General features: G+C 39.1%; 1 pseudogene; it reads right to left on the bottom strand.

Moving 5' to 3' along the window:
- Positions 1-3,603: 3,603 nt before the first annotated feature.
- On the bottom strand, positions 3,604-4,476 carry LOC139179301 (olfactory receptor 1165-like; annotated as a pseudogene).
- Positions 4,477-13,310: the final 8,834 nt, after the last annotated feature.

The following is a 13,310-nucleotide window of genomic DNA, read 5'->3' as shown; positions in this document are numbered from 1 at the left end:
TATCATTCTCTGCAAATAGATCTACAATTCTACTGTTTTTCTACATTAAATCTAAACAAGAATAACTCTAAAGTTTGATTTAAAAGGTAAAGATAAAGAATATCTTAAACACTCTGCAAGATAAAGAGTAACATTTTAAGAGTTGCTCAACTTGATGTTAAAGCCTATTAGTTAAGGGTAGTTCTGATTATAAAACAGCTAGAAGCATACAGAAAGTCTAGAAACAGAACTATAGATATACTGATGTTTACTTTATGAATATTCTGGCACCACAGAGCAGTGTTAAGATGACTGAATTTTTCAGTAAGTATATCTGGTGTAAATATACAACAATAAGTCAAAATATAAAATTAGCTTATAGTCATGCCCCATCAAAATTTACTTTCAGTTTGAAATAAATTTAAAAATCAATGTAAAAACAGAAAACAAAACTCCAAATTGAAAATAGAAGTAGAATATAAAATATAATACTGTATGAAATTTGTGGTAATTTAGCACATAAAATATGAGAATATCGTTATTATTTTGGAGGTAAGAAGTGGATCCTAAATAAGACATTAGAAGCACTTCACTGTGTAAAGAAAGTTTGAAAAACATTGATTCATTAAACATAAGGAAATCTCTGCACCTAAATACATCACCAACCGAGTAAATAGACCAGTCAAAATCTAGGAGAAAATATTCATGATACATACATCAAAGGTCTTTTATTTAGAATGCATAATGAAATACATGCTGCTAAGTCGCTTCAGTCGTGTCCGACTCTGTGCGACCCCATAGACGGCAGCCCACCAGGCTCCTCTGTCCATGGGATTCTCCAGGCAAGAACACTGGAGTGGGTTGCCATTTCCTTCTCCAATGCATGAAAGTGAAAAGTGAAAGTGAAGTCTCTCAGTCGTGTCCGACTCTTAGCGACCCCATGGACTGCAGCCTACCAGGCTCCTCCGTCCATGGGATTTTCCAGGCAAGAGTACTGGAGTGGAGTGCCATTGCTATTTCATAGTAAAATATTAGCAAACTAATAGAAAAATAGGTAAAAAAAATCCTGAATAGGCCCTTCACAAAAAAGTAAGACAAGTCAAATGACTAATAACTAAATTATAGGAATTCAACCATATTAGTAAAATGGAATTGAATTCATAACCAAATGAGGTACCTCTACTCACCCACCAACCTGAAAATATTAAAATGTCTGCTATGACAATATTAAATGTTGGTAAGAATGGACAATAATTAGAACCCACGTGCAATATAGTTGGAATTTAAACTAATCCATCTATTTTGGGAAGTTGTTTGATGGTACCTAGCAAAAGATCAGAAACAAGCTCCCTTTGATTCAGAACATTCAGAGATAGGGCATACCTCACACAATGAGTGCTCATGTGCAGTGGAGCACATACTTGTGTAAGAATGTTCATGCAGCCCATTAAAGGCAAAAGAGATGAAATAACCAGGAGTGAAATTGCTGGATCATATGGTAGTTCTATATTTAGCTTTTGTGTGTGTATTTGTGTGTGTGTGTGCACAAAACTCCATACTGTTTTCCATACAGTATGTAATTCAGTCAGTTCAGTTCAGTTCAGTTGCTCAGTTGTGTCCAACTCTTTGTGACCCCATGAACCCCAGCACGCCAGGCCTCCCTGTCCATCACCAACTGCAGGAGTCCACCCAAACCCATGTCCATTGAGTCGGTGATGCCATCTTCTGTAGTCTCCTTCTCCTCCTGCCCTCAACCTTTACCAGCATCAGGGTCTTATCAAATGAGTCAGCTCTTCACATCAGGTGGCCAAAGTATTGGAGTTTCAGCTTCAACATCAGTCCTTCCAATGAACACCCAGGACTAATCTCCTGTAGGATGGACTGGTGGATCTTCTTGCAGTCCAAGGGGCTCTCAAGAGTCTTTTTCAACACCACAGTTCAAAAGCATCAATTCTTCGGCGCTCAGCTTTCTTCACAGTCTAACTCTCACATCCACACATTACTACTGGAAAAACCATAGCCTTGACTAGACGGACCTTTGTTGACAAAGTAATGTCTCTGCTTTTTAATATGCTGTCTAGGTTGGTCATAACTTTCCTCCCAAGGAGTAAGCGTCTTTTAATTTCATGGCTGCAGTCACCATCTGTAGTGATTTTGGAGCCCTGAAAAATAAAGTAGGTAATTGGCTATACCAATTTACATTCCTACCCACAGTGCACAAGTTTTCCATTTTCTCTAATTCTCTCCAACAATTGTTATTTGTAGACTTTATATATAGAGGAAAGGAGGAGAGGTAATTTAGGAGTATAAAGTCTACAAAATACTCTTTATAAAATAGATAAGCAACAAGGATACCGTTGTATAGCACCGTAAGTTATAGCTATTATGGTTTGTGTGCTGTGCTGTGCTCAGTCAATTCAGTCATGTCTAGCTCTTTGCGAACCCATGGACTGTAGCCCACCAGGCTCCTCTGTCCATGGGAATCAAACCTATATCTCAGACATCTCCTGCATTGCGAGCAGGTTCTTTACCCACTGAGTTTGAATAGAGTCTAATCTAAAAAAATAATGAATCACTATGTTATGCATCTAAAATTATTATAGCACTGTAAATCATTAATACTTCAATAGGGAAGAGGAAATAGCCAAAGTCCATTAGTTGTAGTATGAGTAAACATATTATCATATCAATATATTTATTTCATGGAACATTCTTCAGCAATAAAAATGGAACTACTGTTACAATCACTTAAAAATTCCTCTTTTTTAAAATTTATTTATTTTTTTTACTTTACAGTATTGTATTGGTTTTGCCATACATTGACATGAATCTGCCATGGGTGTACATGTGTTCCCCATCCTGAACCCCCCCTCCCACCTCCCTCTCCATACCATCCCTCTGGGTCCTCCCAGTGCACTAGCCCCGAGCACCCTGTATCATGCATCAAACCTGGACTGGCGATTCGTTTCACATGTGATAATTTACATGTTTCAATGCCATTCTCCCATATCATCCTGCCCTCACCCTGTCCCACAGAGTCCAAAAGACTGTTCTATACATCTGCGTATCTTTGCTGTCTCACATACAGGGTTATCATTACCATCTTTCTAAATTCCATATATATGTGCTAGTATACTGTATTGGTGTTTTTCTTTGTGGCTTACTTTACTCTGTATATTTTAAAAGAACAGTGCAGTTTAGAAATATTTATATGATAGATATCATATATATGTGTCTCTCTCTATATATTTATATAATTAGTCTTCTCAAAAGATTGTATCCCATTGCAGCTCAGTCATTGAAGAATCCACATGCACTGTGGGAAACTTGGCTTCCGTCCCTGGATTGGGAAGATCCCCTGGAGGAGGGCATGGCAACCCACTCCAGTGTTCTTGCCTGGAGATTTCCCATGGACAGAGAAGCCTGGTGGGCTGCAGTCCATGGGGTTGCAGAGTAGGACATGAATAAGTGAATAAGCACACATTTGAAGAAAAATGTAATAACCATCAACACACTGTGTAAAGCACATTTAAGAAATTGCCTACCTCTATATCTCTCTCCTCACTCAAAATTACATTGGGTGAGAAAACATTTTGGTGTTGACTAGTTTTCTGATCGTCTCCTTCACATGATTATTTCTAAGGCTGTAGATAGGGTATTTAGCATGGGGATCACTACTGTGAAAAGCACAGTGGCTACTTTGATGAAGAGCCATGAGCTTCCGGATTTGGGTACACAGTAAAGAAGAAGGATAACCCCATGGAAAGTGGTGACGGTGGTCAGGTGGGAGGCACAGGTGGAGAAGGCTTTTCGGAGTCCACCGGCTGAAGGCATCTTGATGATTGTGACAACTACGAAAACTTAGGAGGCAACACACCTCATTGAGAGTAGAAATGATAAAACATGTCATCTGACTGAAGTAAGAGTCAGAGCAAGAGGCAGAGACGATAGCAGAATATTCACAGCCAAAGTGATGTATGACGTTAGAACTGCAGAAGGACAGCTCCAAAAGAGAACATGTGATTGTCAAGGACCACATTCCACCCCATGTGTAGGTTCCAGTGACCAGGAGGCTGCAAAGCTTAGGAGACACAGCAACTGTGCAGAACAGGGGGTTACAAACAGCCACAAACAAGTCATAGGCCATCACTGCTAGCATGAACATTTCTGTAATCACAACTGTGCAAACAAGAAGAATTACATCATGCAACCCATGTAGGAGACAGTCTTTGTGTCCACAACCAAGATCTCTAAGAGTTTGGGTGTGGTTATAGAAGAATAACAAAAATCAAGAAAGGAGAGATAGCTGAGAAAGAAGTACACGGGGGTGTGAAGTTTGGGATTGATTCTGATGGTCATAATCATACCCAGGTTCCCCACCAGAGAGACAGTATAGACGGTGAAGAAGACTAAGAATAGAGGCGCCTGGAGCTGTGGGTATTCTGAGAAGCCAGAGAGGATGAAGGTGATTCCAGCACTCTGATTTCTCTCATCCATCACTATGGTTTCTGCCAGAGAAAACCAGAGTTCACCCTAAGCAACCAGACATGACAGAAATAGAGGGTATTTTTTTTTTCTCCCAGCCTAGACAGGGGACTGGTCTGCAGTGATGAAGTCTGGGATTTCTCAGGAATGTGAATAAGACATGGTTGGAGCCAAATGGTATACCACGTGTCTACAGGTGTGGAACGTGCAAGTCAGCTTCTGATGGAGGGGCAAGGAAAGTTTGGACTGGGAAGAACTGAGTGTCACGGTGACTCCGAAAATGTCCTTGTTTGAAATTTTTCAACCTTCTCAGCTCTGACTCCCTTTTCTCCACATGGAGAATACCTTTCTTTAGCTTCATTTAATTGAAGTTGTTGATTGCACTTGCAAATTCTTATGTTTGTTCAGACTGCTCAAGATGTCCTCTGTTTTTCTCTCACTTTTCCTTAGTGCTCTCCAATCAGAGAGAGCCTTCCTAGGTAGTGCGGTGGTAAAGAATCCTCCTGATAATTCAGGTGATGCAAGGGACAGGAGTTCAATCCCTGGGTCAGGAATATCTCCAGGGGAAATAGTTGGCAACCCATTCCAGTATCCTTGCCGGTGAAATCTGATGGATGGAGGAGCCTGTTGGGCTACAGTCCATGGAGTTGCCAGTCACACAACTGAGAGATTCAGCACCCACCTCATCAGAGAAGCCTCAGGTTTATGGTCCCTTAATGATTTCACCAACTGGCCAAACCTTGGTAAAAAGTCACATATTGTATCTCCTAGAGAATATGAATGATGTCTTGTTAACAACCTAGACTCCTTAATCAAGTCAACTTGCCTTCAAATTTAACCTCAGTCACTTATTAATATGCCTCTGACAAGTTAAGCTCTCTGAAACCTTACCTATAGAATATAATTCTATTATAAGAATTTGTTTTTACTACACAATTATGTATAAAATAAAACTTAAATTAGTGAATTATTTTCTAAAATGTTTAAGACTTTAATTTTACATGCAATAAATGCCCCCCCTCCCCCCCACCAAATTTAGTTTAGAATACTGGAGTGGGAAGCCATTCCCTTCTCCAGGGGATCTTCCCAACCCAGGGATTGGACCCAGGTCTCCCACATTACAGGCAGATTCTTTACCAGCTGAGTCACAAGGGAAGACCAGAAATACTTGAGTAGGTAGGCTATCCCTTCTCCAGCAGATCTTCCTGACCCAGAAATTGAACCGGGGTCCCATGCATTGCAGGCGGATTCTTTACCAGCTGAGCTATCAGGGAAGTCCAACTTTAATTATTTTCTAAAACATTTAAGACTTTAATTTCACATATAATAAATGGCCCCCACCAAATTTAGTTTCTTCTCTTGTATTTCTAATGCTGTTTTTCATGTTTACTTTGAATTTGAAATATATGACCTCAAAATATTCTACAATGTAGCACTGCCTATAATTTTATGAAGTATGAAATGGTGCAAATAGTGACTAGAAGTAGAAAAAATGCATAGATGAGGGAAATATTTTTCTTACTTAATTATTTTCTAATGTTTCCTTCTTAGCTGCACATTTCCATTAATGTCTCAAGCCATCAAGGCATAAGCTTTGTTTTGTCCATTTTTCTCTGTTCTTGTCTGTATCTCTATGATTTCCTTTCCATCCAAGGTTAAGGCTGTGAAAAATGCAATTAGGGCAAAATGAACATATTCTTCAAAATACACTCCCATCTTTATTGCTAGCTACCACCCATCTACTCAGCAGCTATCTTTATCTAGCCTACCTACAGCCATCCTTCAGGACAAATTTTCATTCAATCTTAGTTTAAAATAATGCTCAAATGCTTACCCATATTCAAAATCATCTCCATACAAATTACCTGCAAACTGAACATTTCTGTCTGGATTTCTGTGATTGCTAAAAGAACTAAACTCCAGTTTCATCCACCTCATTCGAACTGATTCAAAGGTATTCTTTTTAATGGCTGAGTAATACTCCATTGTGTATATGTACCACAGCTTTCTTATCCATTCATCTGCTGATGGACATCTAGGTTGCTTCCATGTCCTGGCTATTATAAACAGTGCTGTGATGAACATTGGGGTACACGTGTCTCTTTCAATTCTGGTTTCCTCAGTGTGTATGCCCAGCAGTGGGATTGCTGGATCATAAGGCAGTTCTATTTCCAGTTTTTAAAGGAATAACCCTGTATGCTGCTGCTGCTGCTGCTAAGTCGCTTCAGTTGTGTCCGACTCTGTGCGACCCCATAGACGGCAGCCCACCAGGCTCCCCCGTCCCTGGGATTCTCCAGGCAAGAATACTGGAGTGGGTTGCCATTTCCTTCTCCAATGCATGAAAGTGAAAAGTGAAAGAAGTCTCTCAGTCGTGTCCGACTCTTAGCAACCCCATGGACTGCAGCCTACCAGGCTCCTCCATCCATGGGATTTTCCAGGCAAGAGTACTGGAGTGGGGTGCCATTGCCTTCTCTGATAACCCTGTATACGAGACAGCAAAAGAGACACTGATGTATAGAACAGTCTTTTGGACTCTATGGGAGAGGGAAAGGGTGGGATGATATGGGAGAATGGCATTGAAACATGTATAATACCATATATGAAATGAGTCACCAGTCCAGATTCGATGCACGATACTGGATGCTTGGGGCTGGTGCACTGGGACGACCCAGAGGGATGGTATGGGGAGGGAGGAGGGAGGAGGGATCAGGATGGGGAACACATGTATACCTGTGGCAGATTCATGTTGATATATGGCAAAACCAATACAATATTGTAAAGTTTAAAAAAATAAAATAAAAGAACTAAACTACCAATGCAGCAGACATAAGAGACACGGGTTCTATCCCTGGGTTGGGAAAATTCCCTGGAGGAGTGTATATATTCTTGCTTAGAGAATCCCATGGACAGCGGAGCCTGGTAGGCTAGTCTATAGGGTTGTTTATAAACAGTCAGAAAGGACTGAAGTGACTTAACATGCACAGTATCACTGCATTATCTAGACTGCTTGATAGCTACTTCTTTCATTTTACTCACTGCAGGAATTTTTATTTCTGTGCACAAAATACAGACATTTTGGCATATAAAAGCATTATTACCTTTTAATATCAAATACCAGGCAACATATTTCAGACTTTTTACTTTAATGCATTGAAGAAGGATTTAATTCAGAACTCAAAGCATTATTACCTTTTAATATCAAATACCAGGCAACATATTTCAGACTTTTTACTTTAATGCATTGAAGAAGGATTTAATTCAGAACTCAAATTTGCTGTACTGCTCCAACTTACTTTCACCTGAATGATTTTAAACTCAAAAAAATTAATGCAAAGTCTGGCACATTTCTCTACAGTTTTATAGATTTCTTTTTTATATTTCCCTAATTTTTTTTTTTTTTACTATTTTTAATTGAAAATACTACTACTTGAATGCCCCCTAAGGACATCATTCAGCTATACAAGTGAAGTTCAAAACTAAATGCACCCCATGAATATTAAAGATATAAGAAATAAGTTCAACATATTGTATTCTTACCCTTAAATGAATTAAATGAGTTAATTTATCCCTGGATCAGGAAGAAACCCTGGAGAAGGAAATGGCAATCCAGTATTTTTGCCTGGAGAATCCCATGGATAGAGGAACTTGGCAGGCTACCATCCATGGGGTTGTAAAAGAGATATGACTTAGTAATTAACCAACAACCATCAACAACAATACCAGAAAGAGATGTTGCAAAAGAAAAAAAGATCATGACAGTTAATGCACCTCATTACAGAAATACTGAATAAAATATTAGAAAATAAAATATCACAGTATATGATAGGAAAATAAACAATGACTCAAGGGGGGAGGGGAGGAACCAAAACAATTACCTGTATAGCAGCAAACAAGATATATAAGAAAATTCTTTCAATCTGATAAAGATTATCTACAAAATACCTCTAGCTAGCATTATGTTTAATGTAAAAACAGAAAACAGAAAAGAAATCCTATATAAAGTAAAATAACTTGATTTTCTCCTAACCCTGTGTATAAAAACAACCAAAAAAAAAATTTCCTCAACCACTTTTATTCAACATCTTATTTTAAATTTTTGCTGAATAAGGAAAGAAAATTATAATTACTGGAAAGTAAAAAGTAAAACTATCTTTATTTGCCAGCTAGATTCTGTATATAGAAAGTTCTAAGGAATCTGCAACCAAAATATGAAAAAATAATAACAGAATGCAGTAGTGTTGCATAAATGAGTATATATAAAAATATCAATTGCATCATTGTATTCTGCTGCTGCTGCTGCTGCTAAGTCGCTTCAGTCGTGTCTGACTCTGTGCGACCCCAGAGACGGCAGCCCACCAGGCACCCCCATCCCTGGGATTCTCCAAGCAAGAACACTGGAGTGGGTTGCCATTTCCTTCTTCAATGCATATACCTGTGGCGGATTCATTTTGATATTTGGCAAAACTAATACAATTATGTAAAGTTTAAAAATAAAAAAAAATTTTAAAAATTAAAAAAAAAAAAAAAGAAAGTGAAGTTACTCAGTCGCGTCTGACTCTTAGCGACCCCATGGATGGCAGCCCTCCATGCTCCTCTGTCCATGGGATTTTCCAGGCAAGAGTACTGGAGTGGGATGCCATTGCCTTGTATTCTAATGGTGAGCAAATAGAAATGACTTTTTAAAGTATAATTTGCAAGACTTATTCATGCATGCATGTATGTGTGTGTGTTAGTCTCTCGGTCGTGTCCAACTCTTTGGGACCCCATGGGCTGTAGCCCACCAGGCTCCTCTGTCCATGGAATTCTCCAATCAAGAATACTGAAATGGGTTGCCATTTCCTTTTCCAGGGGATCTTCCCGACCCAGGGTTATCGAACGCAGGTCTCCTGCAAGCATAAGGATTATCAATAAACTGGTGGTAGCTAAGCTGTGATCCCTGAATACTGTAATTACACCAAAGGCAAGCCATTTCTAGTTTTCATGGTCAGCAGGCCATATTTTTTTGCAATGATAACCTATTTCTGACATTCTACACTCTAACAAGAAAGTGAAAGTGTTAATCACTCAGTCATGCATGATTCTTTGGGACCCCATGGACTGTAGTCCTCCAGGCTCCTCTGTCCATGGAATTCTCCAGGCAAGACTGCTGGAATGGCTGACCATTCCCTTCTCCAGGAAGTCTTCCCAATCTAAGGATGAACCCAGTTCTCCTGCATTGCAGGTGGATTCTTTACCATTTGAGCCACCAGAGAAGCCCACACTCTTATCAGGAAGAGGTTAATTTCTATTCAACACATGAATACTAGAAATATTTGTCACAGCCATCTAGGAAGTATGAACTTTTCAATTAAAACTCTAGGGGACTGCCTTTGGATCTGTACATCCTTGGGGAGATGTAGGTTTAGATATATACATAGTATTACAGCCAAACTATTTTAAAATTAATCACAGTAATTTCAGTAGTTAATATGAGGATTACTTAAAGTTTCTTATAGCTAATAACAATTTTATTAAATGTGAGTTGAGAAAAGTCATCCATTCAGGATGGGATGAGTTTTGTATTTAACCAAATTATTTTTCTAGAACTGTAAATTGCAAGAACGATATTTCTTCCCTTTTGCTTTAATATGTTGATTTGTGGTTATTAATTCATGACTGTTAAACCACTTCTCAGTTTCTGGAATAAAACCCAGTGTGTTAATATTCTGTCTTGAGTATTCATTATCTAACCTCATGAGAAAGATTGATCTATAAATTTATTTCTTATAATAGCTTTGTTTGAATGGATTGTTAAAAACTCAGTGAATACAATGCATTATTAAATATCCTCTCAATCTATTCTCTAGAAAGATTTGTGCATGATTGACAATATTTCTTAAATGTTTCAAGAAATTCACCAACATAATAAACAGGGTATAGGATATCTTTGTTAGGAAGTTTTTGAAAACAAATTCCATTACTTTGGGCTTCCCCAGTGACTCAGTGGTAAAGAGTCCACCTGCAATACAGAATACACAGGAGATGGGGGTTCGATCCTGGGTCAGGGATATTTCTTGGAGAAGGGCATGGCCACCCATTCCAGTATTCTTGCCAGGAAAATCCCATGGACAGAGAAGCCTGGCAGGCTAAAGTCCATGGGGTCACAAAGAGTCACATGACCGAGCACACACAGACATTCATTACTTTAATAGATAAGACTTTACCTAGATTTTCTATTTTTATTGTATAAGATTGAATGCTATGTTTTTTTCAAGGAAGGTGTTTATTTCACTAAGATTTGTGATTTCTTAATAATGATTCTTCCCAATATATTCTTATCTGCCATGCCTGTAGAATTTTACCTATGCCCATTTTTCCCCCTAATCAGTAAAGAAAGAGATAAAGTTTGGATTATTTTTAACTTAGTATCAGATCAGATCAGATCAGATCAGTCGCTCAGCCGTGTCCGACTCTTTGTGATCCCATGAATCGCAGCACGCCAGGCCTCCCTGTCCATCACCAACTCCCGGAGTTCACTCAAACTCATGTCCATCGAGTCGGTGATACCATCCAGCCATCTCATCCTCTGTCGTCCCCTTCTCCTCCTGCCCCCAATCCCTCCCATCATCAGAGTCTTTTCCAATGAGTCAACTCTTCGCATGAGGTGGCCAAAGTATTGGAGTTTCAGCCTCAGCATCAGTCCTTCCAATGAACACCCAGGGCTGATCTCCTTCAGAATGGACTGGTTGGATCTCCTTGCAGTCCAAGGGACTCTCAAGAGTCTTCTCCAACACCACAGTTCAAAAGCATCAATTCTTCGGCGCTCAGCTTTCTTCACAGTCCAACTCTCACATCCATACATGACCACTGGAAAAACTATAGCCTTGACTAGATGGACCTTTGTTGGCAAAGTAATGTCTCTGCTTTTCAATATGCTATCTAGGTTGGTCATAACTTTCCTTCCAGGGAGTAAGCGTCTTTTAATTTCATGGCTGCAATCACCATCTGCAGTGATTTTGGAGCCCCCCAAAATAAAGTCTGACACTGTTTCCACTGTTTCCCATAGATCCAGCTATATTTCTGTACTACAGTCACAGGGGTCATAGCACTAATATTTTTAATTCATCCATGTGATCCCTGCACCTACTCCTTTTCTTTTTTAAATTTTATTTTATTTTTTAACTTTACAATAGTGTATTGGTTTTGCCATATATCAAAATGAATCCACCACAGGTATACATGTGTTCCCCATCCTGAACCCTCCTCCCTCCTCCCTCCCCATACCATCCCTCTGGGTCGTCCCAGTGCACCAGCCCCAAGCATCCAGTATCATGTATGAAACCTGGACTGGTGACTCGTTTCATATATGATATTATACATATTTCAATGCCATTCTCCCAAATCATCCCACCCTCTCCCTCACCCACAGAGTCCATAAGACTGTTCTATACATCAGTGTCTCTTTTGCTGTCTCGTATACAGGGTTATTGTTACCATCTTTCTAAATTCCATATATATGTGTGAGTATACTGTATTGGTGTTTTTCTTTCTGGCTTACTTCACTCTGTATAATAGGCTCCAGTTTCATACACCTCATTAGAACTGATTCAAATGTATTCTTTTTAATGGCTGAGTAATACTCCATTGTGTATATGTACCACAGCTTTCTTATCCATTCATCTGCTGATGGACATCTAGGTTGCTTCCATGTCCTGGCTATTATAAACAGTGCTGCGATGAACACTGGGGTACACGTGTCTCTTTCCCTTCTGGTTTCCTCAGTGTGTATGCCCAGCAGTGGGATTGCTGGGTCATAAGGCAGTTCTATTTCCAGTTTTTTAAGGAATCTCCACACTGTTCTCCATAGTGGCTATACTAGTTTGCATTCCCACCAACAGTGTAAGAGGTTTCCCTTTTCTCCACACCCTCTCCAGCATTTATTGCTTGTAGACTTTTGGATTGCAGCCATTCTGACTGGCATGAAATGGTACCTCATAGTGGTTTTGATTGCATTTCTCTGATAATGAGTGATGTTGAGCATCTTTTCATGTGTTTGTTAGCCATCTGTATTTCTTCTTTGGAGAAATGTCTATTCAGTTCTTTGGCCCATTTTTTGATTGGGTCATTTATTTTTCTGGAATTGAACTGTAGGAGTTGCTTGTATATTTTTGAGATTAGTTGTCTGTCAGTTGCTTCATTTGCTATTATTTTCTCCCATTCTGAATGCTGTCTTTTCACCTTGCTTAGAGTTTCCTTTGTTGTGCAGAAGCTTTTAAGTGTAATTAGGTCCCATTTGTTTATTTTTACTTTTATTTCCAATGTTCTGGGAGGTGGGTCATAGAGGATCCTGCTGTGATGTATGTTGGAGAGTGTTTTGCCTATGTTCTCCTCTAGGAGTTTTATAGTTTCTGGTCTTATGTTTAGATCTTTAATCCATTTTGAGTTTATTTTTGTGTATGGTGTTAGAAAGTGCTCTAGTTTCATTCTTTTACAGGTGGTTGACCAGTTTTCCCAGCACCACTTGTTAAAGAGATTGTCTTCAATCCGTTGTATATTCTTGCCTCCTTTGTCAAAGATAAGGTGTCCATATGTGCATGGACTTATCTCTGGGATTTCTATTTTGTTCCATTGATCTATATTTCTTCTTTGTGCCAGTACCATACTGTCTTGAACTGTGGCTTTGTAGTAGAGCCTGAAGTCAGGTAGGTTGATTCCTCCAGTTCCATTCTTCTTTCTCAAGATAGCTTTGGCTATTCGAGGTTTTTTGTATTTCCATACAAATTGTAAAATTATTTGTTCTAGCTCTGTGAAGAATACTGTTGGTAGCTTGATGGGGATTGCATTGAATCTATAAATTGCTTTGAGTA

The sequence above is a fragment of the Bos indicus genome, chromosome 24 (genome assembly GCF_029378745.1).
Source record: "Bos indicus isolate NIAB-ARS_2022 breed Sahiwal x Tharparkar chromosome 24, NIAB-ARS_B.indTharparkar_mat_pri_1.0, whole genome shotgun sequence".
In the NCBI taxonomy this organism is placed as follows: domain Eukaryota; kingdom Metazoa; phylum Chordata; class Mammalia; order Artiodactyla; family Bovidae; genus Bos; species Bos indicus.
This window is presented reverse-complemented; position numbering and strand designations above follow the sequence as displayed.